This window comes from Heptranchias perlo, chromosome 12, assembly GCF_035084215.1.
Source record: "Heptranchias perlo isolate sHepPer1 chromosome 12, sHepPer1.hap1, whole genome shotgun sequence".
Taxonomy (NCBI): Eukaryota; Metazoa; Chordata; class Chondrichthyes; order Hexanchiformes; family Hexanchidae; genus Heptranchias; species Heptranchias perlo.
The window spans coordinates 64,462,529-64,487,116 of NC_090336.1; the positions used below are offsets into that span (position 1 = coordinate 64,462,529).

Genomic DNA, 24,588 nt, shown 5'->3' on the forward strand with positions numbered 1-24,588 from the left:
GGCCAAAAGCCTGCCTGTGAAAGGGAAGGATCAGCCGGTCGGAACCCTGCTGGTCGCTGCTGCCAGTGCAGCAGGCGTGCGTGTGTCCTCGGCCTCGTGTCCAGGTCCCTCAGGGACTTGAGGCAACTCTCCCCGGTGGTCTCGTGGTCAGGACCGGGCTTCGAATCCCGGTCGGGGGGGGATGACTTTCTGCTGCAGATTAATTGGCACCTCTGAAAGAAAGTCTCCCCTCCTGAGCGTAAAGCTCCACCCTTAACCACCACCGCCGCCTTTTCCACCCCTTGACAAACAGACAGACAGACAGACAGACAGTCAGTCCAGTTCGGGAGCGCAGCTTTCATTTGGAAGCAGACCCTGCTTGTTTAAAGTCAACGACGCCAAGTTATTTTGCACTTTGAATTATATCGCTACGTGCGAGCGGCACTCAGCCTTGGAGAAGAAAAAAATACCACTGAGCTGAGAAAGGTCTTTTTAAAACGGTTTCCTTCCACAGCAGCTCTGAGTGAGAGAGAGAGAGAGAGAGAGAGAGAGAGATATCAGCTTTATTCTCAGTAATAATACACACACACACACACACACACACACACAGAGACACTGGGAAAGAGCTGTTTTTCCTTTTGAATATCTCCCCACGGGGAGCTGCACCGTTCCCAGAGACACTGCAATACTGGGTCGATGCGTGGAGTGGACGGAGCAAGCCCCTTTTCCATCTCCCTGTTCTAAAAATCAATTTAAAATAATAATAAATAATATGTGTGTGTGTGTGTGTGTGTGTGTGTGTGTCGGTGTCAGTATCAGTCAGTCAGTCAGTGTCTCTCTCTCTCTCTCTCTCTCTCTCCCTCACACTCAGAGCTGCTGTGGAAGGAAACTTTTTTAAAAAGAACTTGCTTATTGAAAGAAAGATGTGTCTCAAGCTGCCGGGCCCTGTCCATTGTCATGTCAATGGCAGGACTGCTTTCACCAGGAACCCGGTTTTCTGGGTCAGAGGTTCCAGGGGACCTGTTTTGTGCGGACTTCCCTGTGTCCGTCCCTCCCTGCCTGCCTTCCCCCCAGGACTTCCTTCTGAACACCTTTGTCGTTTGAGCGAGGGCCAAAAGCCTGCCTGTGAAAGGGAAGGATCAGCCGGTCAGCCCCCTGCTGGTCGCTGCTGCCAGTGCAGCAGGCGTGCGTGTGTATTCGGCCTCGTGTCCAGGTCCCTCAGGGACTTGAGGCAACTCTCCCCGGTGGTCTCGTGGTCAGGACCGGGCTTCGAATCCCGGTTGGGGGGGGATGACTTTCTGCTGCAGATTAATTGGCACCTCTGAAAGAAAGTCTCCCCTCCTGTGCGTAATGCTCCACCCTCACCACCACCACCGCCTTTTCCACCCCTTGACAAACAGACAGACAGACAGACAGACAGTCAGTCCAGTTCGGGAGCGCAGCTTTCATTTGGAAGCAGACCCTGCTTGTTTAAAGTCAACGACGCCAAGTTATTTTGCACTTTGAATTATATCGCTACGTGCGAGCGGCACTCAGCCTTGGAGAAGAAAAAAATACCACTGAGCTGAGAAAGTTCTTTTTAAAAAGGTTTCCTTCCACAGCAGCTCTGAGTGAGAGAGAGAGAGGGAGAGAGAGAGAGAGAGAGATATCAGCTTTATTCTCAGTAATAATACACACACACACACACACACACACACACAGAGACACTGGGAAAGAGCTGATTTTCCTTTTGAATATCTCCCCACGGGGAGCTGCACCGTTCCCAGAGACACTGCAATACTGGGTCGATGCGTGGAGTGGACGGAGCAAGCCCCTATTCCATCTCCCTGTTCTAAAAATCAATTAAAAATAATAATAAATAATATGTGTGTGTGTGTGTGTGTGTGTGTGTGTGTGTGTGTGTGTCGGTGTCAGTATCAGTCAGTGAGTCAGTGTCTCTCTCTCTCTCTCTCTCTCTCTCTCACTCAGAGCTGCTGTGGAAGGAAACTTTTTTAAAAAGAACTTGCATATTGAAAGAAAGATGTGTCTCAAGCTGCCGGGCCCTGTCCATTGTCATGTCAATGGCAGGACTGCTTTCACCAGGAACCCGGTTTTCTGGGTCAGAGGTTCCAGGGGACCTGTTTTGTGCGGACTTCCCTGTGTCCGTCCCTCCCTGCCTGCCTTCCCCCCAGGACTTCCTTCTGAACACCTTTGTCGTTTCAGCGAGGGCCAAAAGCCTGCCTGTGAAAGGGAAGGATCAGCCGGTCAGCCCCCTGTTGGTCGCTGCTGCCAGTGCAGCAGGCGTGCGTGTGTATTCGGCCTCGTGTCCAGGTCCCTCAGGGACTTGAGGCAACTCTCCCCGGTGGTCTTGTGGTCAGGACCGGGCTTCGAATCCCGGTCGGGGGGGATGACTTTCTGCTACAGATTAATTGGCACCTCTGAAAGAAAGTCTCCCCTCCTGAGCGTAAAGCTCCACCCTCACCACCACCGCCGCCTTTTCCTCCCCTTGACAAGCAGACAGACAGACAGACAGACAGTCCAGTTCGGGAGCGCAGCTTTCATTTGGAAGCAGACCCTGCTTGTTTAAAGTCAACGACGCCAAGTTATTTTGCACTTTGAATTATATCGCTACGTGCGAGCGGCACTCAGCCTTGGAGAAGAAAAAAATACCACTGAGCTGAGAAAGTTCTTTTTAAAACGGTTTCCTTCCACAGCAGCTCTGAGTGAGAGAGAGAGAGAGAGAGAGAGATATCAGCTTTATTCTCAGTAATAATACACACACACACACACACACACACACACAGAGACACTGGGAAAGAGCTGTTTTTCCTTTTGAATATCTCCCCACGGGGAGCTGCACCGTTCCCAGAAACACTGCAATACTGGGTCGATGCGTGGAGTGGACGGAGCAAGCCCCTATTCCATCTCCCTGTTCGAAAAATCAATTTAAAATAATAATAAATAATATGTGTGTGTGTGTGTGTGTGTGTGTGTGTGTGTGTCGGTGTCAGTATCAGTCAGTGAGTCAGTGTCTCTCTCTCTCTCTCTCTCTCTCTCTCTCACTCATAGCTGCTGTGGAAGGAAACTTTTTAAAAAAGAACTTGCTTATTGAAAGAAAGATGTGCCTCAAGCTGCCGGGCCCTGTCCATTGTCATGTCAATGGCAGGACTGCTTTCACCAGGAACCCGTTTTTCTGGGTCAGAGGTTCCAGGGGACCTGTTTTGTGCGGACTTCCCTGTGTCCGTCCCTCCCTGCCTGCCTTCCCCCCAGGACTTCCTTCTGAACACCTTTGTCGTTTAAAATAATAATAAATAATATGTGTGTGTGTGTGTGTGTGTGTGTGTGTGTGTGTGTGTGTCGGTGTCAGTCAGTGAGTCAGTGTCTCTCTCTCTCCTCTCTCTCTCTCACACTCAGAGCTGCTGTGGAAGGAAACTTTTTTAAAAAGAACTTGCTTATTGAAAGAAAGATGTGTCTCAAGCTGCCGGGCCCTGTCCATTGTCCTGTCAGTGGCAGGACTGCTTTCACCAGGAACCCGGTTTTCTGGGTCAGAGGTTCCAGGGGACCTGTTTTGTGCGGACTTCCCTGTGTCCGTCCCTCCCTGCCTGCCTTCCCCCCAGGACTTCCTTCTGAACACCTTTGTCGTTTGAGCGAGGGCCAAAAGCCTGCCTGTGAAAGGGAAGGATCAGCCGGTCAGCCCCCTGTTGGTCGCTGCTGCCAGTGCAGCAGGCGTGCGTGTGTCCTCGGCCTCGTGTCCAGGTCCCTCAGGGACTTGAGGCAACTCTCCCCGGTGGTCTCGTGGTCAGGACCGGGCTTCGAATCCCGGTCGGGGGGGATGACTTTCTGCTGCAGATGAATTGGCACCTCTGAAAGAAAGTCTCCCCTCCTGAGCGTAAAGCTCCACCCTCACCACCACCGCCGCCTTTTCCACCCCTTGACAAACGGACAGACAGACAGACAGACAGTCAGTCAGTCCAGTTCGGGAGCGCAGCTTTCATTTGGAAGCAGACCCTGCTTGTTTCAAGTCAACGACGCCAAGTTATTTTGCACTTTGAATTATATCGCTACGTGCGAGCGGCACTCAGCCTTGGAGAAGAAAAAAATACCACTGAGCTGAGAAAGTTCTTTTTAAAAAGGTTTGCTTCCACAGCAGCTCTGAGTGTGAGAGAGAGAGAGAGAGAGAGAGAGAGAGATATCAGCTTTATTCTCAGTAATAATACACACACACACACACACACACACACACACACAGAGACACTGGGAAAGAGCTGATTTTCCTTTTGAATATCTCCCCACGGGGAGCTGCACCGTTCCCAGAAACACTGCAATACTGGGTCGATGCGTGGAGTGGACAGAGCAAGCCCCTAGTCCATCTCCCTGTTCTAAAAATCAATTAAAAATAATAATAAATAATATGTGTGTGTGTGTGTGTGTGTGTGTGTGTGTCGGTGTCAGTATCAGTCAGTCAGTCAGTCAGTGTCTCTCTCTCTCTCTCTCTCTCTCTCTCTCAGAGCTGCTGTGGAAGGAAACTTTTTTAAAAAGGACTTGCTTATTGAAAGAAAGATGTGTCTCAAGCTGCCGGGCCCTGTCCATTGTCATGTCAGTGGCAGGACTGCTTTCACCAGGAACCCGGTTTTGTGGGTCAGAGGTTCCAGGGGACCTGTTTTGTGCGGACTTCCCTGTGTCCGTCCCTCCCTGCCTGCCTTCCCCCCAGGACTTCCTTCTGAACACCTTTGTCGTTTGAGCGAGGGCCAAAAGCCTGCCTGTGAAAGGGAAGGATCAGCCGGTCAGCCCCCTGTTGGTCGCTGCTGCCAGTGCAGCAGGCGTGCGTGTGTCCTCGGCCTCGTGTCCAGGTCCCTCAGGGACTTGAGGCATCTCTCCCCGGTGGTCTCGTGGTCAGGACCGGGCTTCGAATCCCGGTCGGGGGGGATGACTTTCTGCTGCAGATTAATTGGCACCTCTGAAAGAAAGTCTCCCCTCCTGAGCGTAAAGCTCCACCCTCACCACCACCGCCACCTTTTCCACCCCTTGACAAACAGACAGACAGACAGACAGTCAGTCCAGTTCGGGAGCGCAGCTTTCATTTGGAAGCAGACCCTGCTTGTTTCAAGTCAACGACGCCAAGTTATTTTGCACTTTGAATTATATCGCTCCGTGCGAGCGGCACTCAGCCTTGGAGAAGAAAAAAATACCACTGAGCTGAGAAAGTTCTTTTTAAAACGGTTTCCTTCCACAGCAGCTCTGAGTGTAAGAGAGAGAGAGAGAGAGAGAGAGAGATATCAGCTTTATTCTCAGTAATAATACACACACACACACACACACACACACACACACACACACACACACACACACAGAGACACTGGGAAAGAGCTGTTTTTCCTTTTGAATATCTCCCCACAGGGAGCTGCACCGTTCCCAGAGACACTGCAATACTGGGTCGATGCGTGGAGTGGACGGAGCAAGCCCCTAGTCCATCTCCCTGTTCCAAAAATCAATTTAATATATGGTCCCCAGATAGGGGACGTATCAGATATTAAACTGATAAGAACAGATTTTTTTTTTTTTTTTTTTTTTTTTTTTTTTTTTCTGACACTCTGGGGTGCCTTATTGCCTTACAGATTCATTCCAGATTCCTTGCAGTGACATTACATCAAGCCAAAGCTCTACAAGCCAAAGCTCTACACTCTGCCCGAGGGGATTTCTCCCTGACTGCATCCCCCCGGCATACAATGGCAGGAAGGCTCCAAATGGTTGCCTTCCCCCACTTGACCACTTGATCTTAGCCAAAAGGCCGAGAAGCGATACCGCGCTCGATGCGAATTGATCTCGGGTCCTGTTTGCCCTCCCTCTTTGTTCTCTGGCTGCCGGTGTTGAAAGCAGTCTCGAAGCACTGCCGTTCTCTCCCACTCTGGCCACATTTTTTGCCACCGTTTCTAATTGCAACAGTGGATGAGTTTAAAGAAGTTGCCGTTTTTTCCTTTCTTGCCAGGATTGCTTGACAGATTGGTAAATTTGCCAGTAGGCCACCAATCAGATGGGAGAGGGTTGTGTCTCAACGGACCTCCGTCAGTCAGTCTCAGTCACTAACGAACTGCCGTGGAAGGAAACCTCTTTGAGTAAAACTAGTGACGTGACGTGTCTCACAATGAGCGAGCGAGTGAGATTGCAACGGCCAATTGAGAAAGAGGTGAGGTGCTGACAATCAGCAGCTCGTGTTGAAACATTCATTCCACGGCAGGCAAGACCAATCAAAAAAAATACTGCAGATGCTGGCTCGGCTCGGCTGGCTGGCTGGCTGGCTGGCTGGCTGGCTGGCTGGAAATGGGAAATAAAAACACAAGGCGTGTTAAAGGCTGGTTAAACTGTCGAAAGAAACAAGGCGTTAATGTTTCAGAAGCGCCTATTGAAAGACGTCTCTCAAGCTGCTCCCTGACTGGGCCCTGTCCATTGTCACGTTAATCCCAGGGCGGGGCGGGACTGCTTTGACCGGGAGACCTGTTTTCTGGGACGCAGGTGTGACATTCCAGGGAGGCACCTACTTTGTGCTGATTCGAAACGACCACGACAACGGCAACTTGCAGTTCTATATTACAACAACAACAACGCGCGTGTGGTAGTTGGGAGGGGCTGCGTTCGCGCTCTCCCCCCTGCATTGAAACTCAAAGTTCGATTTTCAATCCCATAGTCCACCAATCGGATGGGAGACGGTGTGTGTGTGTGTGTGTGTGTGTGTGTGTGTCAGTGTCAGTGTCAGTGTCAGTCTCTCTCTCTCTCTCTCTCTCTCTCACTCTTACTCAGAGCTGCTGTGGAAGGAAACCTTTTTAAAAAGAACTTGCATATTGAAAAAAAGATGTGTCTCAAGCTGCCGGGCCCTGTCCATTGTCACGTTAATGGCAGGACGGGGCAGGACTGCTTTGACCAGGAGACCTGTTTTCTGGGACGCAGGTGTGAGATTCCAGGGGACCTGCTTTGTGCTGATTTCCCTGCCTCCCTCCCTCCCCCCCAGGACTTCCTTCTGAACACCTTTGTCGTTTGAGCGAGGGCCAAAAGCCTGCCTGTGAAAGGGAAGGATCAGCCGGTCAGCCCCCTGCTGGTCGCTGCTGCCAGTGCAGCAGGCGTGCGTGTGTCCTCGGCCTCGTGTCCAGGTCCCTCAGGGACTTGAGGCAGCTCTCCCCGGTGGTCTCGTGGTCAGGACCGGGCTTCGAATCCCGGTCGGGGGGGGATGACTTTCTGCTGCAGATTAATTGGCATGAAGGAAAGTCTCCCCTCCTGAGCGGAATGCTCCACCCTCACCACCACCGCCACCGCCTTTTCCTCCCCTTGACAAACAGACAGACAGACAGACAGACAGTCAGTCCAGTTCGGGAGCGCAGCTTTCATTAAGCAATGGCGTTTGTGACAACTCATCGTCTGACAGGTTGATGATTTCCCCACACGCCTCCTGCCGAATAAAAGGCTCACCCTCCCGGACACTACCCCCAGAATCACCCACCCCGCCCCCCCGGGGTGAATATTAAGCCCGAGAACACCGACTGTAACCAACCGCAGTGAAAAGTTGAAGTGGCAACTCATTAACCAGATTTATTTTGGGCAACTCATTAACCAGATTTTTTGTTCATTTGGTTTATGAGTTGCCAAGTGTAAATCTGGTTAATGAGTTGCCACTTCAACTTTTCACTGCAGTTGGTTACAGTCGGTGTTCTCGGGCTTAATATTCACCCCGGGGGGGGGGGGGGGGGGGTGTATAGCGGGCGATGGCCGGTGTGGAGTGCGTTTTTTGGGGGTTGATTTTCACTTTGCCTCGCTGGTGGAATTTGTGGGAGGCAGGCAAGGGGATTGGTGTGGGCTGGTGGGCGGCAAGGGAGATGCTTGCTTCGGGGTGTTATCCTCACTTTGGTCCGCTGGTGAGAGTAGGCAGCGGCAGGCAGGCCGGCAGGCAAGTGTGATGTAGTGTGGGGTGCAGTGCAGTGCAGTGCAGTGCGGTGCTGCCCTGTCGTTTATGAAAGGTTGTAATGACACTGCTTTGCAGCTGACCATGTCCACTGATTTGTGACGCCCGTATGGAGGCTGATATCTCAGGAGGGCCGAGGCCGATTTCCTCCGGGGACGGCTCGTCGCGTGCGGCAGGACGAGGCGCAGCGGACGGTACCGAGCGCTCGGAGGTGCGGCGCTGCCCGCCGGAGGTACAGCGAAAGGCTGCAAACCGCTTTCCGCCTGCTAACTCGGCGGCCGTCAGACCGACCGACTCCGCTTTACCACCGGAGCTAGAGTCGGGCAAGGGGCACCGAAAGGTACCGGAAGGATCGCGTTCGCACGACGGGAAGTCGACTAGCGGGCCGCCGAAAGCGAGCCGGGGGCCCCCGGTTTTTCTGTCCCACCTGGAGACTGATATCTCAGGAAGGCCGAGGCCGATTTCCTCCGGGGACGGCTCGTCGCGTGCGGCAGGACGAGGCGCAGCGGACGGTACCGAGCGCTCGGAGGTGCGGCGCTGCCCGCCGGAGGTACAGCGAAAGTCTGCGAACCGCTTTCCGCCTCCTCTCACCGCACGGCTCTCCTTTTCACCCACTGGCGGATTTTCACCCTCCGACTGCTCGCTACCGTCCGCTGCGCCTGGTCCGGGCCCTGTCCATTGTCATGTTAATGGCAGGGCGGGGCAGGACTGCTTTCACCAGGAACCCGGTTTTCTGGGTCAGAGGTTCCAGGGGACCTGTTTTGTGCGGACTTCCCTGTGTCCGTCCCTCCATGCCTTCCCCCCAGGACTTCCTTCTGAACACCTTTGTCGTTTGAGCGAGGGCCAAAAGCCTGCCTGTGAAAGGGAAGGATCAGCCGGTCGGAACCCTGCTGGTCGCTGCTGCCAGTGCAGCAGGCGTGCGTGTGTCCTCGGCCTCGTGTCCAGGTCCCTCAGGGACTTGAGGCAACTCTCCCCGGTGGTCTCGTGGTCAGGACCGGGCTTCGAATCCCGGTCGGGGGGGGATGACTTTCTGCTGCAGATTAATTGGCACCTCTGAAAGAAAGTCTCCCCTCCTGAGCGTAAAGCTCCACCCTTAACCACCACCGCCGCCTTTTCCACCCCTTGACAAACAGACAGACAGACAGACAGACAGTCAGTCCAGTTCGGGAGCGCAGCTTTCATTTGGAAGCAGACCCTGCTTGTTTAAAGTCAACGACGCCAAGTTATTTTGCACTTTGAATTATATCGCTACGTGCGAGCGGCACTCAGCCTTGGAGAAGAAAAAAATACCACTGAGCTGAGAAAGGTCTTTTTAAAACGGTTTCCTTCCACAGCAGCTCTGAGTGAGAGAGAGAGAGAGAGAGAGAGAGAGAGATATCAGCTTTATTCTCAGTAATAATACACACACACACACACACACACACACACAGAGACACTGGGAAAGAGCTGTTTTTCCTTTTGAATATCTCCCCACGGGGAGCTGCACCGTTCCCAGAGACACTGCAATACTGGGTCGATGCGTGGAGTGGACGGAGCAAGCCCCTTTTCCATCTCCCTGTTCTAAAAATCAATTTAAAATAATAATAAATAATATGTGTGTGTGTGTGTGTGTGTGTGTGTGTGTCGGTGTCAGTATCAGTCAGTCAGTCAGTGTCTCTCTCTCTCTCTCTCTCTCTCTCCCTCACACTCAGAGCTGCTGTGGAAGGAAACTTTTTTAAAAAGAACTTGCTTATTGAAAGAAAGATGTGTCTCAAGCTGCCGGGCCCTGTCCATTGTCATGTCAATGGCAGGACTGCTTTCACCAGGAACCCGGTTTTCTGGGTCAGAGGTTCCAGGGGACCTGTTTTGTGCGGACTTCCCTGTGTCCGTCCCTCCCTGCCTGCCTTCCCCCCAGGACTTCCTTCTGAACACCTTTGTCGTTTGAGCGAGGGCCAAAAGCCTGCCTGTGAAAGGGAAGGATCAGCCGGTCAGCCCCCTGCTGGTCGCTGCTGCCAGTGCAGCAGGCGTGCGTGTGTATTCGGCCTCGTGTCCAGGTCCCTCAGGGACTTGAGGCAACTCTCCCCGGTGGTCTCGTGGTCAGGACCGGGCTTCGAATCCCGGTTGGGGGGGGATGACTTTCTGCTGCAGATTAATTGGCACCTCTGAAAGAAAGTCTCCCCTCCTGTGCGTAATGCTCCACCCTCACCACCACCACCGCCTTTTCCACCCCTTGACAAACAGACAGACAGACAGACAGACAGTCAGTCCAGTTCGGGAGCGCAGCTTTCATTTGGAAGCAGACCCTGCTTGTTTAAAGTCAACGACGCCAAGTTATTTTGCACTTTGAATTATATCGCTACGTGCGAGCGGCACTCAGCCTTGGAGAAGAAAAAAATACCACTGAGCTGAGAAAGTTCTTTTTAAAAAGGTTTCCTTCCACAGCAGCTCTGAGTGAGAGAGAGAGAGGGAGAGAGAGAGAGAGAGAGATATCAGCTTTATTCTCAGTAATAATACACACACACACACACACACACACACACAGAGACACTGGGAAAGAGCTGATTTTCCTTTTGAATATCTCCCCACGGGGAGCTGCACCGTTCCCAGAGACACTGCAATACTGGGTCGATGCGTGGAGTGGACGGAGCAAGCCCCTATTCCATCTCCCTGTTCTAAAAATCAATTAAAAATAATAATAAATAATATGTGTGTGTGTGTGTGTGTGTGTGTGTGTGTGTGTGTGTGTCGGTGTCAGTATCAGTCAGTGAGTCAGTGTCTCTCTCTCTCTCTCTCTCTCTCTCTCACTCAGAGCTGCTGTGGAAGGAAACTTTTTTAAAAAGAACTTGCATATTGAAAGAAAGATGTGTCTCAAGCTGCCGGGCCCTGTCCATTGTCATGTCAATGGCAGGACTGCTTTCACCAGGAACCCGGTTTTCTGGGTCAGAGGTTCCAGGGGACCTGTTTTGTGCGGACTTCCCTGTGTCCGTCCCTCCCTGCCTGCCTTCCCCCCAGGACTTCCTTCTGAACACCTTTGTCGTTTCAGCGAGGGCCAAAAGCCTGCCTGTGAAAGGGAAGGATCAGCCGGTCAGCCCCCTGTTGGTCGCTGCTGCCAGTGCAGCAGGCGTGCGTGTGTATTCGGCCTCGTGTCCAGGTCCCTCAGGGACTTGAGGCAACTCTCCCCGGTGGTCTTGTGGTCAGGACCGGGCTTCGAATCCCGGTCGGGGGGGATGACTTTCTGCTACAGATTAATTGGCACCTCTGAAAGAAAGTCTCCCCTCCTGAGCGTAAAGCTCCACCCTCACCACCACCGCCGCCTTTTCCTCCCCTTGACAAGCAGACAGACAGACAGACAGACAGTCCAGTTCGGGAGCGCAGCTTTCATTTGGAAGCAGACCCTGCTTGTTTAAAGTCAACGACGCCAAGTTATTTTGCACTTTGAATTATATCGCTACGTGCGAGCGGCACTCAGCCTTGGAGAAGAAAAAAATACCACTGAGCTGAGAAAGTTCTTTTTAAAACGGTTTCCTTCCACAGCAGCTCTGAGTGAGAGAGAGAGAGAGAGAGAGAGATATCAGCTTTATTCTCAGTAATAATACACACACACACACACACACACACACACAGAGACACTGGGAAAGAGCTGTTTTTCCTTTTGAATATCTCCCCACGGGGAGCTGCACCGTTCCCAGAAACACTGCAATACTGGGTCGATGCGTGGAGTGGACGGAGCAAGCCCCTATTCCATCTCCCTGTTCGAAAAATCAATTTAAAATAATAATAAATAATATGTGTGTGTGTGTGTGTGTGTGTGTGTGTGTGTGTCGGTGTCAGTATCAGTCAGTGAGTCAGTGTCTCTCTCTCTCTCTCTCTCTCTCTCTCTCACTCATAGCTGCTGTGGAAGGAAACTTTTTAAAAAAGAACTTGCTTATTGAAAGAAAGATGTGCCTCAAGCTGCCGGGCCCTGTCCATTGTCATGTCAATGGCAGGACTGCTTTCACCAGGAACCCGTTTTTCTGGGTCAGAGGTTCCAGGGGACCTGTTTTGTGCGGACTTCCCTGTGTCCGTCCCTCCCTGCCTGCCTTCCCCCCAGGACTTCCTTCTGAACACCTTTGTCGTTTAAAATAATAATAAATAATATGTGTGTGTGTGTGTGTGTGTGTGTGTGTGTGTGTGTGTGTCGGTGTCAGTCAGTGAGTCAGTGTCTCTCTCTCTCCTCTCTCTCTCTCACACTCAGAGCTGCTGTGGAAGGAAACTTTTTTAAAAAGAACTTGCTTATTGAAAGAAAGATGTGTCTCAAGCTGCCGGGCCCTGTCCATTGTCCTGTCAGTGGCAGGACTGCTTTCACCAGGAACCCGGTTTTCTGGGTCAGAGGTTCCAGGGGACCTGTTTTGTGCGGACTTCCCTGTGTCCGTCCCTCCCTGCCTGCCTTCCCCCCAGGACTTCCTTCTGAACACCTTTGTCGTTTGAGCGAGGGCCAAAAGCCTGCCTGTGAAAGGGAAGGATCAGCCGGTCAGCCCCCTGTTGGTCGCTGCTGCCAGTGCAGCAGGCGTGCGTGTGTCCTCGGCCTCGTGTCCAGGTCCCTCAGGGACTTGAGGCAACTCTCCCCGGTGGTCTCGTGGTCAGGACCGGGCTTCGAATCCCGGTCGGGGGGGATGACTTTCTGCTGCAGATGAATTGGCACCTCTGAAAGAAAGTCTCCCCTCCTGAGCGTAAAGCTCCACCCTCACCACCACCGCCGCCTTTTCCACCCCTTGACAAACGGACAGACAGACAGACAGACAGTCAGTCAGTCCAGTTCGGGAGCGCAGCTTTCATTTGGAAGCAGACCCTGCTTGTTTCAAGTCAACGACGCCAAGTTATTTTGCACTTTGAATTATATCGCTACGTGCGAGCGGCACTCAGCCTTGGAGAAGAAAAAAATACCACTGAGCTGAGAAAGTTCTTTTTAAAAAGGTTTGCTTCCACAGCAGCTCTGAGTGTGAGAGAGAGAGAGAGAGAGAGAGAGAGAGATATCAGCTTTATTCTCAGTAATAATACACACACACACACACACACACACACACACACAGAGACACTGGGAAAGAGCTGATTTTCCTTTTGAATATCTCCCCACGGGGAGCTGCACCGTTCCCAGAAACACTGCAATACTGGGTCGATGCGTGGAGTGGACAGAGCAAGCCCCTAGTCCATCTCCCTGTTCTAAAAATCAATTAAAAATAATAATAAATAATATGTGTGTGTGTGTGTGTGTGTGTGTGTGTGTCGGTGTCAGTATCAGTCAGTCAGTCAGTCAGTGTCTCTCTCTCTCTCTCTCTCTCTCTCTCTCAGAGCTGCTGTGGAAGGAAACTTTTTTAAAAAGGACTTGCTTATTGAAAGAAAGATGTGTCTCAAGCTGCCGGGCCCTGTCCATTGTCATGTCAGTGGCAGGACTGCTTTCACCAGGAACCCGGTTTTGTGGGTCAGAGGTTCCAGGGGACCTGTTTTGTGCGGACTTCCCTGTGTCCGTCCCTCCCTGCCTGCCTTCCCCCCAGGACTTCCTTCTGAACACCTTTGTCGTTTGAGCGAGGGCCAAAAGCCTGCCTGTGAAAGGGAAGGATCAGCCGGTCAGCCCCCTGTTGGTCGCTGCTGCCAGTGCAGCAGGCGTGCGTGTGTCCTCGGCCTCGTGTCCAGGTCCCTCAGGGACTTGAGGCATCTCTCCCCGGTGGTCTCGTGGTCAGGACCGGGCTTCGAATCCCGGTCGGGGGGGATGACTTTCTGCTGCAGATTAATTGGCACCTCTGAAAGAAAGTCTCCCCTCCTGAGCGTAAAGCTCCACCCTCACCACCACCGCCACCTTTTCCACCCCTTGACAAACAGACAGACAGACAGACAGTCAGTCCAGTTCGGGAGCGCAGCTTTCATTTGGAAGCAGACCCTGCTTGTTTCAAGTCAACGACGCCAAGTTATTTTGCACTTTGAATTATATCGCTCCGTGCGAGCGGCACTCAGCCTTGGAGAAGAAAAAAATACCACTGAGCTGAGAAAGTTCTTTTTAAAACGGTTTCCTTCCACAGCAGCTCTGAGTGTAAGAGAGAGAGAGAGAGAGAGAGAGAGATATCAGCTTTATTCTCAGTAATAATACACACACACACACACACACACACACACACACACACACACACACACACACAGAGACACTGGGAAAGAGCTGTTTTTCCTTTTGAATATCTCCCCACAGGGAGCTGCACCGTTCCCAGAGACACTGCAATACTGGGTCGATGCGTGGAGTGGACGGAGCAAGCCCCTAGTCCATCTCCCTGTTCCAAAAATCAATTTAATATATGGTCCCCAGATAGGGGACGTATCAGATATTAAACTGATAAGAACAGATTTTTTTTTTTTTTTTTCTGACACTCTGGGGTGCCTTATTGCCTTACAGATTCATTCCAGATTCCTTGCAGTGACATTACATCAAGCCAAAGCTCTACAAGCCAAAGCTCTACACTCTGCCCGAGGGGATTTCTCCCTGACTGCATCCCCCCGGCATACAATGGCAGGAAGGCTCCAAATGGTTGCCTTCCCCCACTTGACCACTTGATCTTAGCCAAAAGGCCGAGAAGCGATACCGCGCTCGATGCGAATTGATCTCGGGTCCTGTTTGCCCTCCCTCTTTGTTCTCTGGCTGCCGGTGTTGAAAGCAGTCTCGAAGCACTGCCGTTCTCTCCCACTCTGGCCACATTTTTTGCCACCGTTTCTAATTGCAACAGTGGATGAGTTTAAAGAAGTTGCCGTTTTTTCCTTTCTTGCCAGGATTGCTTGACAGATTGGTAAATTTGCCAGTAGGCCACCAATCAGATGGGAGAGGGTTGTGTCTCAACGGACCTCCGTCAGTCAGTCTCAGTCACTAACGAACTGCCGTGGAAGGAAACCTCTTTGAGTAAAACTAGTGACGTGACGTGTCTCACAATGAGCGAGCGAGTGAGATTGCAACGGCCAATTGAGAAAGAGGTGAGGTGCTGACAATCAGCAGCTCGTGTTGAAACATTCATTCCACGGCAGGCAAGACCAATCAAAAAAAATACTGCAGATGCTGGCTCGGCTCGGCTGGCTGGCTGGCTGGCTGGCTGGCTGGCTGGCTGGAAATGGGAAATAAAAACACAAGGCGTGTTAAAGGCTGGTTAAACTGTCGAAAGAAACAAGGCGTTAATGTTTCAGAAGCGCCTATTGAAAGACGTCTCTCAAGCTGCTCCCTGACTGGGCCCTGTCCATTGTCACGTTAATCCCAGGGCGGGGCGGGACTGCTTTGACCGGGAGACCTGTTTTCTGGGACGCAGGTGTGACATTCCAGGGAGGCACCTACTTTGTGCTGATTCGAAACGACCACGACAACGGCAACTTGCAGTTCTATATTACAACAACAACAACGCGCGTGTGGTAGTTGGGAGGGGCTGCGTTCGCGCTCTCCCCCCTGCATTGAAACTCAAAGTTCGATTTTCAATCCCATAGTCCACCAATCGGATGGGAGACGGTGTGTGTGTGTGTGTGTGTGTGTGTGTGTGTCAGTGTCAGTGTCAGTGTCAGTCTCTCTCTCTCTCTCTCTCTCTCTCACTCTTACTCAGAGCTGCTGTGGAAGGAAACCTTTTTAAAAAGAACTTGCATATTGAAAAAAAGATGTGTCTCAAGCTGCCGGGCCCTGTCCATTGTCACGTTAATGGCAGGACGGGGCAGGACTGCTTTGACCAGGAGACCTGTTTTCTGGGACGCAGGTGTGAGATTCCAGGGGACCTGCTTTGTGCTGATTTCCCTGCCTCCCTCCCTCCCCCCCAGGACTTCCTTCTGAACACCTTTGTCGTTTGAGCGAGGGCCAAAAGCCTGCCTGTGAAAGGGAAGGATCAGCCGGTCAGCCCCCTGCTGGTCGCTGCTGCCAGTGCAGCAGGCGTGCGTGTGTCCTCGGCCTCGTGTCCAGGTCCCTCAGGGACTTGAGGCAGCTCTCCCCGGTGGTCTCGTGGTCAGGACCGGGCTTCGAATCCCGGTCGGGGGGGGATGACTTTCTGCTGCAGATTAATTGGCATGAAGGAAAGTCTCCCCTCCTGAGCGGAATGCTCCACCCTCACCACCACCGCCACCGCCTTTTCCTCCCCTTGACAAACAGACAGACAGACAGACAGACAGTCAGTCCAGTTCGGGAGCGCAGCTTTCATTAAGCAATGGCGTTTGTGACAACTCATCGTCTGACAGGTTGATGATTTCCCCACACGCCTCCTGCCGAATAAAAGGCTCACCCTCCCGGACACTACCCCCAGAATCACCCACCCCGCCCCCCCGGGGTGAATATTAAGCCCGAGAACACCGACTGTAACCAACCGCAGTGAAAAGTTGAAGTGGCAACTCATTAACCAGATTTATTTTGGGCAACTCATTAACCAGATTTTTTGTTCATTTGGTTTATGAGTTGCCAAGTGTAAATCTGGTTAATGAGTTGCCACTTCAACTTTTCACTGCAGTTGGTTACAGTCGGTGTTCTCGGGCTTAATATTCACCCCGGGGGGGGGGGGGGGGGGGTGTATAGCGGGCGATGGCCGGTGTGGAGTGCGTTTTTTGGGGGTTGATTTTCACTTTGCCTCGCTGGTGGAATTTGTGGGAGGCAGGCAAGGGGATTGGTGTGGGCTGGTGGGCGGCAAGGGAGATGCTTGCTTCGGGGTGTTATCCTCACTTTGGTCCGCTGGTGAGAGTAGGCAGCGGCAGGCAGGCCGGCAGGCAGGCAAGTGTGATGTAGTGTGGGGTGCAGTGCAGTGCAGTGCAGTGCGGTGCTGCCCTGTCGTTTATGAAAGGTTGTAATGACACTGCTTTGCAGCTGACCATGTCCACTGATTTGTGACGCCCGTATGGAGGCTGATATCTCAGGAGGGCCGAGGCCGATTTCCTCCGGGGACGGCTCGTCGCGTGCGGCAGGACGAGGCGCAGCGGACGGTACCGAGCGCTCGGAGGTGCGGCGCTGCCCGCCGGAGGTACAGCGAAAGGCTGCAAACCGCTTTCCGCCTGCTAACTCGGCGGCCGTCAGACCGACCGACTCCGCTTTACCACCGGAGCTAGAGTCGGGCAAGGGGCACCGAAAGGTACCGGAAGGATCGCGTTCGCACGACGGGAAGTCGACTAGCGGGCCGCCGAAAGCGAGCCGGGGGCCCCCGGTTTTTCTGTCCCACCTGGAGACTGATATCTCAGGAAGGCCGAGGCCGATTTCCTCCGGGGACGGCTCGTCGCGTGCGGCAGGACGAGGCGCAGCGGACGGTACCGAGCGCTCGGAGGTGCGGCGCTGCCCGCCGGAGGTACAGCGAAAGTCTGCGAACCGCTTTCCGCCTCCTCTCACCGCACGGCTCTCCTTTTCACCCACTGGCGGATTTTCACCCTCCGACTGCTCGCTACCGTCCGCTGCGCCTGGTCCGGGCCCTGTCCATTGTCATGTTAATGGCAGGGCGGGGCAGGACTGCTTTCACCAGGAACCCGGTTTTCTGGGTCAGAGGTTCCAGGGGACCTGTTTTGTGCGGACTTCCCTGTGTCCGTCCCTCCATGCCTTCCCCCCAGGACTTCCTTCTGAACACCTTTGTCGTTTGAGCGAGGGCCAAAAGCCTGCCTGTGAAAGGGAAGGATCAGCCGGTCGGAACCCTGCTGGTCGCTGCTGCCAGTGCAGCAGGCGTGCGTGTGTCCTCGGCCTCGTGTCCAGGTCCCTCAGGGACTTGAGGCAACTCTCCCCGGTGGTCTCGTGGTCAGGACCGGGCTTCGAATCCCGGTCGGGGGGGGATGACTTTCTGCTGCAGATTAATTGGCACCTCTGAAAGAAAGTCTCCCCTCCTGAGCGTAAAGCTCCACCCTTAACCACCACCGCCGCCTTTTCCACCCCTTGACAAACAGACAGACAGACAGACAGACAGTCAGTCCAGTTCGGGAGCGCAGCTTTCATTTGGAAGCAGACCCTGCTTGTTTAAAGTCAACGACGCCAAGTTATTTTGCACTTTGAATTATATCGCTACGTGCGAGCGGCACTCAGCCTTGGAGAAGAAAAAAATACCACTGAGCTGAGAAAGGTCTTTTTAAAACGGTTTCCTTCCACAGCAGCTCTGAGTGAGAGAGAGAGAGAGAGAGAGAGAGAGAGATATCAGCTTTATTCTCAGTAATAATACACACACACACACACACACACACACACAGAGACACTGGGAAAGAGCTGTTTTTCCTTTTGAATATCTCCCCACGGGGAGCTGCACCGTTCCCAGAGACACTGCAATACTGGGTCGATGCGTGGAGTGGACGGAGCAAGCCCCTTTTCCATCTCCCTGTTCTAAAAATCAATTTAAAATAATAATAAATAATATGTGTGTGTGTGTGTGTGTGTGTGTGTGTGTCGGTGTCAGTATCAGTCAGTCAGTCAGTGTCTCTCTCTCTCTCTCTCTCTCTCTCCCTCACACTCAGAGCTGCTGTGGAAGGAAACTTTTTTAAAAAGAACTTGCTTATTGAAAGAAAGATGTGTCTCAAGCTGCCGGGCCCTGTCCATTGTCATGTCAATGGCAGGACTGCTTTCACCAGGAACCCGGTTTTCTGGGTCAGAGGTTCCAGGGGACCTGTTTTGTGCGGACTTCCCTGTGTCCGTCCCTCCCTGCCTGCCTTCCCCCCAGGACTTCCTTCTGAACACCTTTGTCGTTTGAGCGAGGGCCAAAAGCCTGCCTGTGAAAGGGAAGGATCAGCCGGTCAGCCCCCTGCTGGTCGCTGCTGCCAGTGCAGCAGGCGTGCGTGTGTATTCGGCCTCGTGTCCAGGTCCCTCAGGGACTTGAGGCAACTCTCCCCGGTGGTCTCGTGGTCAGGACCGGGCTTCGAATCCCGGTTGGGGGGGGATGACTTTCTGCTGCAGATTAATTGGCACCTCTGAAAGAAAGTCTCCCCTCCTGTGCGTAATGCTCCACCCTCACCACCACCACCGCCTTTTCCACCCCTTGACAAACAGACAGACAGACAGACAGACAGTCAGTCCAGTTCGGGAGCGCAGCTTTCATTTGGAAGCAGACCCTGCTTGTTTAAAGTCAACGACGCCAAGTTATTTTGCACTTTGAATTATATCGCTACGTGCGAGCGGCACTCAGCCTTGGAGAAGAAAAAAATACCACTGAGCTGAGAAAGTTCTTTTTAAAAAGGTTTCCTTCCACAGCAGCTCTGAGTGAGAGAGAGAGAGGGAGAGAGAGAGAGAGAGAGATATCAGCTTTATTCTCAGTAATAATACACACACACACACACACACACACACACAGAGACACTGGGAAAGAGCTGATTTTCCTTTTGAATATCTCCCCACGGGGAGCTGCACCGTTCCCAGAGACACTGCAATACTGGGTCGATGCGTGGAGTGGACGGAGCAAGCCCCTATTCCATCTCCCTGTTCTAAAAATCAATTAAAAATAATAATAAATAATATGTGTGTGTGTGTGTGTGTGTGTGTGTGTGTGTGTGTGTGTCGGTGTCAGTATCAGTCAGTGAGTCAGTGTCTCTCTCTCTCTCTCTCTCTCTCTCTCACTCAGAGCTGCTGTGGAAGGAAACTTTTTTAAAAAGAACTTGCATATTGAAAGAAAGATGTGTCTCAAGCTGCCGGGCCCTGTCCATTGTCATGTCAATGGCAGGACTGCTTTCACCAGGAACCCGGTTTTCTGGGTCAGAGGTTCCAGGGGACCTGTTTTGTGCGGACTTCCCTGTGTCCGTCCCTCCCTGCCTGCCTTCCCCCCAGGACTTCCTTCTGAACACCTTTGTCGTTTCAGCGAGGGCCAAAAGCCTGCCTGTGAAAGGGAAGGATCAGCCGGTCAGCCCCCTGTTGGTCGCTGCTGCCAGTGCAGCAGGCGTGCGTGTGTATTCGGCCTCGTGTCCAGGTCCCTCAGGGACTTGAGGCAACTCTCCCCGGTGGTCTTGTGGTCAGGACCGGGCTTCGAATCCCGGTCGGGGGGGATGACTTTCTGCTACAGATTAATTGGCACCTCTGAAAGAAAGTCTCCCCTCCTGAGCGTAAAGCTCCACCCTCACCACCACCGCCGCCTTTTCCTCCCCTTGACAAGCAGACAGACAGACAGACAGACAGTCCAGTTCGGGAGCGCAGCTTTCATTTGGAAGCAGACCCTGCTTGTTTAAAGTCAACGACGCCAAGTTATTTTGCACTTTGAATTATATCGCTACGTGCGAGCGGCACTCAGCCTTGGAGAAGAAAAAAATACCACTGAGCTGAGAAAGTTCTTTTTAAAACGGTTTCCTTCCACAGCAGCTCTGAGTGAGAGAGAGAGAGAGAGAGAGAGATATCAGCTTTATTCTCAGTAATAATACACACACACACACACACACACACACACAGAGACACTGGGAAAGAGCTGTTTTTCCTTTTGAATATCTCCCCACGGGGAGCTGCACCGTTCCCAGAAACACTGCAATACTGGGTCGATGCGTGGAGTGGACGGAGCAAGCCCCTATTCCATCTCCCTGTTCGAAAAATCAATTTAAAATAATAATAAATAATATGTGTGTGTGTGTGTGTGTGTGTGTGTGTGTGTGTCGGTGTCAGTATCAGTCAGTGAGTCAGTGTCTCTCTCTCTCTCTCTCTCTCTCTCTCTCACTCATAGCTGCTGTGGAAGGAAACTTTTTAAAAAAGAACTTGCTTATTGAAAGAAAGATGTGCCTCAAGCTGCCGGGCCCTGTCCATTGTCATGTCAATGGCAGGACTGCTTTCACCAGGAACCCGTTTTTCTGGGTCAGAGGTTCCAGGGGACCTGTTTTGTGCGGACTTCCCTGTGTCCGTCCCTCCCTGCCTGCCTTCCCCCCAGGACTTCCTTCTGAACACCTTTGTCGTTTAAAATAATAATAAATAATATGTGTGTGTGTGTGTGTGTGTGTGTGTGTGTGTGTGTGTGTCGGTGTCAGTCAGTGAGTCAGTGTCTCTCTCTCTCCTCTCTCTCTCTCACACTCAGAGCTGCTGTGGAAGGAAACTTTTTTAAAAAGAACTTGCTTATTGAAAGAAAGATGTGTCTCAAGCTGCCGGGCCCTGTCCATTGTCCTGTCAGTGGCAGGACTGCTTTCACCAGGAACCCGGTTTTCTGGGTCAGAGGTTCCAGGGGACCTGTTTTGTGCGGACTTCCCTGTGTCCGTCCCTCCCTGCCTGCCTTCCCCCCAGGACTTCCTTCTGAACACCTTTGTCGTTTGAGCGAGGGCCAAAAGCCTGCCTGTGAAAGGGAAGGATCAGCCGGTCAGCCCCCTGTTGGTCGCTGCTGCCAGTGCAGCAGGCGTGCGTGTGTCCTCGGCCTCGTGTCCAGGTCCCTCAGGGACTTGAGGCAACTCTCCCCGGTGGTCTCGTGGTCAGGACCGGGCTTCGAATCCCGGTCGGGGGGGATGACTTTCTGCTGCAGATGAATTGGCACCTCTGAAAGAAAGTCTCCCCTCCTGAGCGTAAAGCTCCACCCTCACCACCACCGCCGCCTTTTCCACCCCTTGACAAACGGACAGACAGACAGACAGACAGTCAGTCAGTCCAGTTCGGGAGCGCAGCTTTCATTTGGAAGCAGACCCTGCTTGTTTCAAGTCAACGACGCCAAGTTATTTTGCACTTTGAATTATATCGCTACGTGCGAGCGGCACTCAGCCTTGGAGAAGAAAAAAATACCACTGAGCTGAGAAAGTTCTTTTTAAAAAGGTTTGCTTCCACAGCAGCTCTGAGTGTGAGAGAGAGAGAGAGAGAGAGAGAGAGAGATATCAGCTTTATTCTCAGTAATAATACACACACACACACACACACACACACACACACAGAGACACTGGGAAAGAGCTGATTTTCCTTTTGAATATCTCCCCACGGGGAGCTGCACCGTTCCCAGAAACACTGCAATACTGGGTCGATGCGTGGAGTGGACAGAGCAAGCCCCTAGTCCATCTCCCTGTTCTAAAAATCAATTAAAAATAATAATAAATAATATGTGTGTGTGTGTGTGTGTGTGTGTGTGTGTCGGTGTCAGTATCAGTCAGTCAGTCAGTCAGTGTCTCTCTCTCTCTCTCTCTCTCTCTCTCTCAGAGCTGCTGTGGAAGGAAACTTTTTTAAAAAGGACTTGCTTATTGAAAGAAAGATGTGTCTCAAGCTGCCGGGCCCTGTCCATTGTCATGTCAGTGGCAGGACTGCTTTCACCAGGAACCCGGTTTTGTGGGTCAGAGGTTCCAGGGGACCTGTTTTGTGCGGACTTCCCTGTGTCCGTCCCTCCCTGCCTGCCTTCCCCCCAGGACTTCCTTCTGAACACCTTTGTCGTTTGAGCGAGGGCCAAAAGCCTGCCTGTGAAAGGGAAGGATCAGCCGGTCAGCCCCCTGTTGGTCGCTGCTGCCAGTGCAGCAGGCGTGCGTGTGTCCTCGGCCTCGTGTCCAGGTCCCTCAGGGACTTGAGGCATCTCTCCCCGGTGGTCTCGTGGTCAGGACCGGGCTTCGAATCCCGGTCGGGGGGGATGACTTTCTGCTGCAGATTAATTGGCACCTCTGAAAGAAAGTCTCCCCTCCTGAGCGTAAAGCTCCACCCTCACCACCACCGCCACCTTTTCCACCCCTTGACAAACAGACAGACAGACAGACAGTCAGTCCAGTTCGGGAGCGCAGCTTTCATTTGGAAGCAGACCCTGCTTGTTTCAAGTCAACGACGCCAAGTTATTTTGCACTTTGAATTATATCGCTCCGTGCGAGCGGCACTCAGCCTTGGAGAAGAAAAAAATACCACTGAGCTGAGAAAGTTCTTTTTAAAACGGTTTCCTTCCACAGCAGCTCTGAGTGTAAGAGAGAGAGAGAGAGAGAGAGAGAGATATCAGCTTTATTCTCAGTAATAATACACACACACACACACACACACACACACACACACACACACACACACACAGAGACACTGGGAAAGAGCTGTTTTTCCTTTTGAATATCTCCCCACAGGGAGCTGCACCGTTCCCAGAGACACTGCAATACTGGGTCGATGCGTGGAGTGGACGGAGCAAGCCCCTAGTCCATCTCCCTGTTCCAAAAATCAATTTAATATATGGTCCCCAGATAGGGGACGTATCAGATATTAAACTGATAAGAACAGATTTTTTTTTTTTTTTTTTTTTTTTTTTTTTTTTTTTTCTGACACTCTGGGGTGCCTTATTGCCTTACAGATTCATTCCAGATTCCTTGCAGTGACATTACATCAAGCCAAAGCTCTACAAGCCAAAGCTCTACACTCTGCCCGAGGGGATTTCTCCCTGACTGCATCCCCCCGGCATACAATGGCAGGAAGGCTCCAAATGGTTGCCTTCCCCCACTTGACCACTTGATCTTAGCCAAAAGGCCGAGAAGCGATACCGCGCTCGATGCGAATTGATCTCGGGTCCTGTTTGCCCTCCCTCTTTGTTCTCTGGCTGCCGGTGTTGAAAGCAGTCTCGAAGCACTGCCGTTCTCTCCCACTCTGGCCACATTTTTTGCCACCGTTTCTAATTGCAACAGTGGATGAGTTTAAAGAAGTTGCCGTTTTTTCCTTTCTTGCCAGGATTGCTTGACAGATTGGTAAATTTGCCAGTAGGCCACCAATCAGATGGGAGAGGGTTGTGTCTCAACGGACCTCCGTCAGTCAGTCTCAGTCACTAACGAACTGCCGTGGAAGGAAACCTCTTTGAGTAAAACTAGTGACGTGACGTGTCTCACAATGAGCGAGCGAGTGAGATTGCAACGGCCAATTGAGAAAGAGGTGAGGTGCTGACAATCAGCAGCTCGTGTTGAAACATTCATTCCACGGCAGGCAAGACCAATCAAAAAAAATACTGCAGATGCTGGCTCGGCTCGGCTGGCTGGCTGGCTGGCTGGCTGGCTGGCTGGCTGGAAATGGGAAATAAAAACACAAGGCGTGTTAAAGGCTGGTTAAACTGTCGAAAGAAACAAGGCGTTAATGTTTCAGAAGCGCCTATTGAAAGACGTCTCTCAAGCTGCTCCCTGACTGGGCCCTGTCCATTGTCACGTTAATCCCAGGGCGGGGCGGGACTGCTTTGACCGGGAGACCTGTTTTCTGGGACGCAGGTGTGACATTCCAGGGAGGCACCTACTTTGTGCTGATTCGAAACGACCACGACAACGGCAACTTGCAGTTCTATATTACAACAACAACAACGCGCGTGTGGTAGTTGGGAGGGGCTGCGTTCGCGCTCTCCCCCCTGCATTGAAACTCAAAGTTCGATTTTCAATCCCATAGTCCACCAATCGGATGGGAGACGGTGTGTGTGTGTGTGTGTGTGTGTGTGTGTCAGTGTCAGTGTCAGTGTCAGTCTCTCTCTCTCTCTCACTCTTACTCAGAGCTGCTGTGGAAGGAAACCTTTTTAAAAAGAACTTGCATATTGAAAAAAAGATGTGTCTCAAGCTGCCGGGCCCTGTCCATTGTCACGTTAATGGCAGGACGGGGCAGGACTGCTTTGACCAGGAGACCTGTTTTCTGGGACGCAGGTGTGAGATTCCAGGGGACCTGCTTTGTGCTGATTTCCCTGCCTCCCTCCCTCCTCCCCAGGACTTCCTTCTGAACACCTTTGTCGTTTGAGCGAGGGCCAAAAGCCTGCCTGTGAAAGGGAAGGATCAGCCGGTCAGCCCCCTGCTGGTCGCTGCTGCCAGTGCAGCAGGCGTGCGTGTGTCCTCGGCCTCGTGTCCAGGTCCCTCAGGGACTTGAG

General features: G+C 52.3%; 15 pseudogenes; all 15 read right to left on the bottom strand.

Annotated features, from left to right (window-relative positions):
• Nucleotides 1-634: 634 nt before the first annotated feature.
• Nucleotides 635-751, bottom strand: LOC137329032 (U2 spliceosomal RNA; annotated as a pseudogene).
• A 974-nt stretch (nucleotides 752-1,725) lies between these two features.
• Nucleotides 1,726-1,842, bottom strand: LOC137329336 (U2 spliceosomal RNA; annotated as a pseudogene).
• Nucleotides 1,843-2,807: 965 nt separating this feature from the next.
• LOC137329062 (U2 spliceosomal RNA) lies at nucleotides 2,808-2,924 on the bottom strand (annotated as a pseudogene).
• A 1,328-nt stretch (nucleotides 2,925-4,252) lies between these two features.
• LOC137329974 (U2 spliceosomal RNA) lies at nucleotides 4,253-4,369 on the bottom strand (annotated as a pseudogene).
• A 985-nt stretch (nucleotides 4,370-5,354) lies between these two features.
• LOC137328578 (U2 spliceosomal RNA) lies at nucleotides 5,355-5,575 on the bottom strand (annotated as a pseudogene).
• Nucleotides 5,576-9,381: 3,806 nt separating this feature from the next.
• On the bottom strand, nucleotides 9,382-9,498 carry LOC137329033 (U2 spliceosomal RNA; annotated as a pseudogene).
• Nucleotides 9,499-10,472: 974 nt separating this feature from the next.
• On the bottom strand, nucleotides 10,473-10,589 carry LOC137329338 (U2 spliceosomal RNA; annotated as a pseudogene).
• Nucleotides 10,590-11,554: 965 nt separating this feature from the next.
• On the bottom strand, nucleotides 11,555-11,671 carry LOC137329064 (U2 spliceosomal RNA; annotated as a pseudogene).
• Nucleotides 11,672-12,999: 1,328 nt separating this feature from the next.
• LOC137329975 (U2 spliceosomal RNA) lies at nucleotides 13,000-13,116 on the bottom strand (annotated as a pseudogene).
• A 985-nt stretch (nucleotides 13,117-14,101) lies between these two features.
• On the bottom strand, nucleotides 14,102-14,305 carry LOC137328506 (U2 spliceosomal RNA; annotated as a pseudogene).
• A 3,810-nt stretch (nucleotides 14,306-18,115) lies between these two features.
• On the bottom strand, nucleotides 18,116-18,232 carry LOC137329034 (U2 spliceosomal RNA; annotated as a pseudogene).
• Nucleotides 18,233-19,206: 974 nt separating this feature from the next.
• On the bottom strand, nucleotides 19,207-19,323 carry LOC137329340 (U2 spliceosomal RNA; annotated as a pseudogene).
• Nucleotides 19,324-20,288: 965 nt separating this feature from the next.
• LOC137329065 (U2 spliceosomal RNA) lies at nucleotides 20,289-20,405 on the bottom strand (annotated as a pseudogene).
• Nucleotides 20,406-21,733: 1,328 nt separating this feature from the next.
• On the bottom strand, nucleotides 21,734-21,850 carry LOC137329976 (U2 spliceosomal RNA; annotated as a pseudogene).
• Nucleotides 21,851-22,833: 983 nt separating this feature from the next.
• On the bottom strand, nucleotides 22,834-23,057 carry LOC137328582 (U2 spliceosomal RNA; annotated as a pseudogene).
• Nucleotides 23,058-24,588: the final 1,531 nt, after the last annotated feature.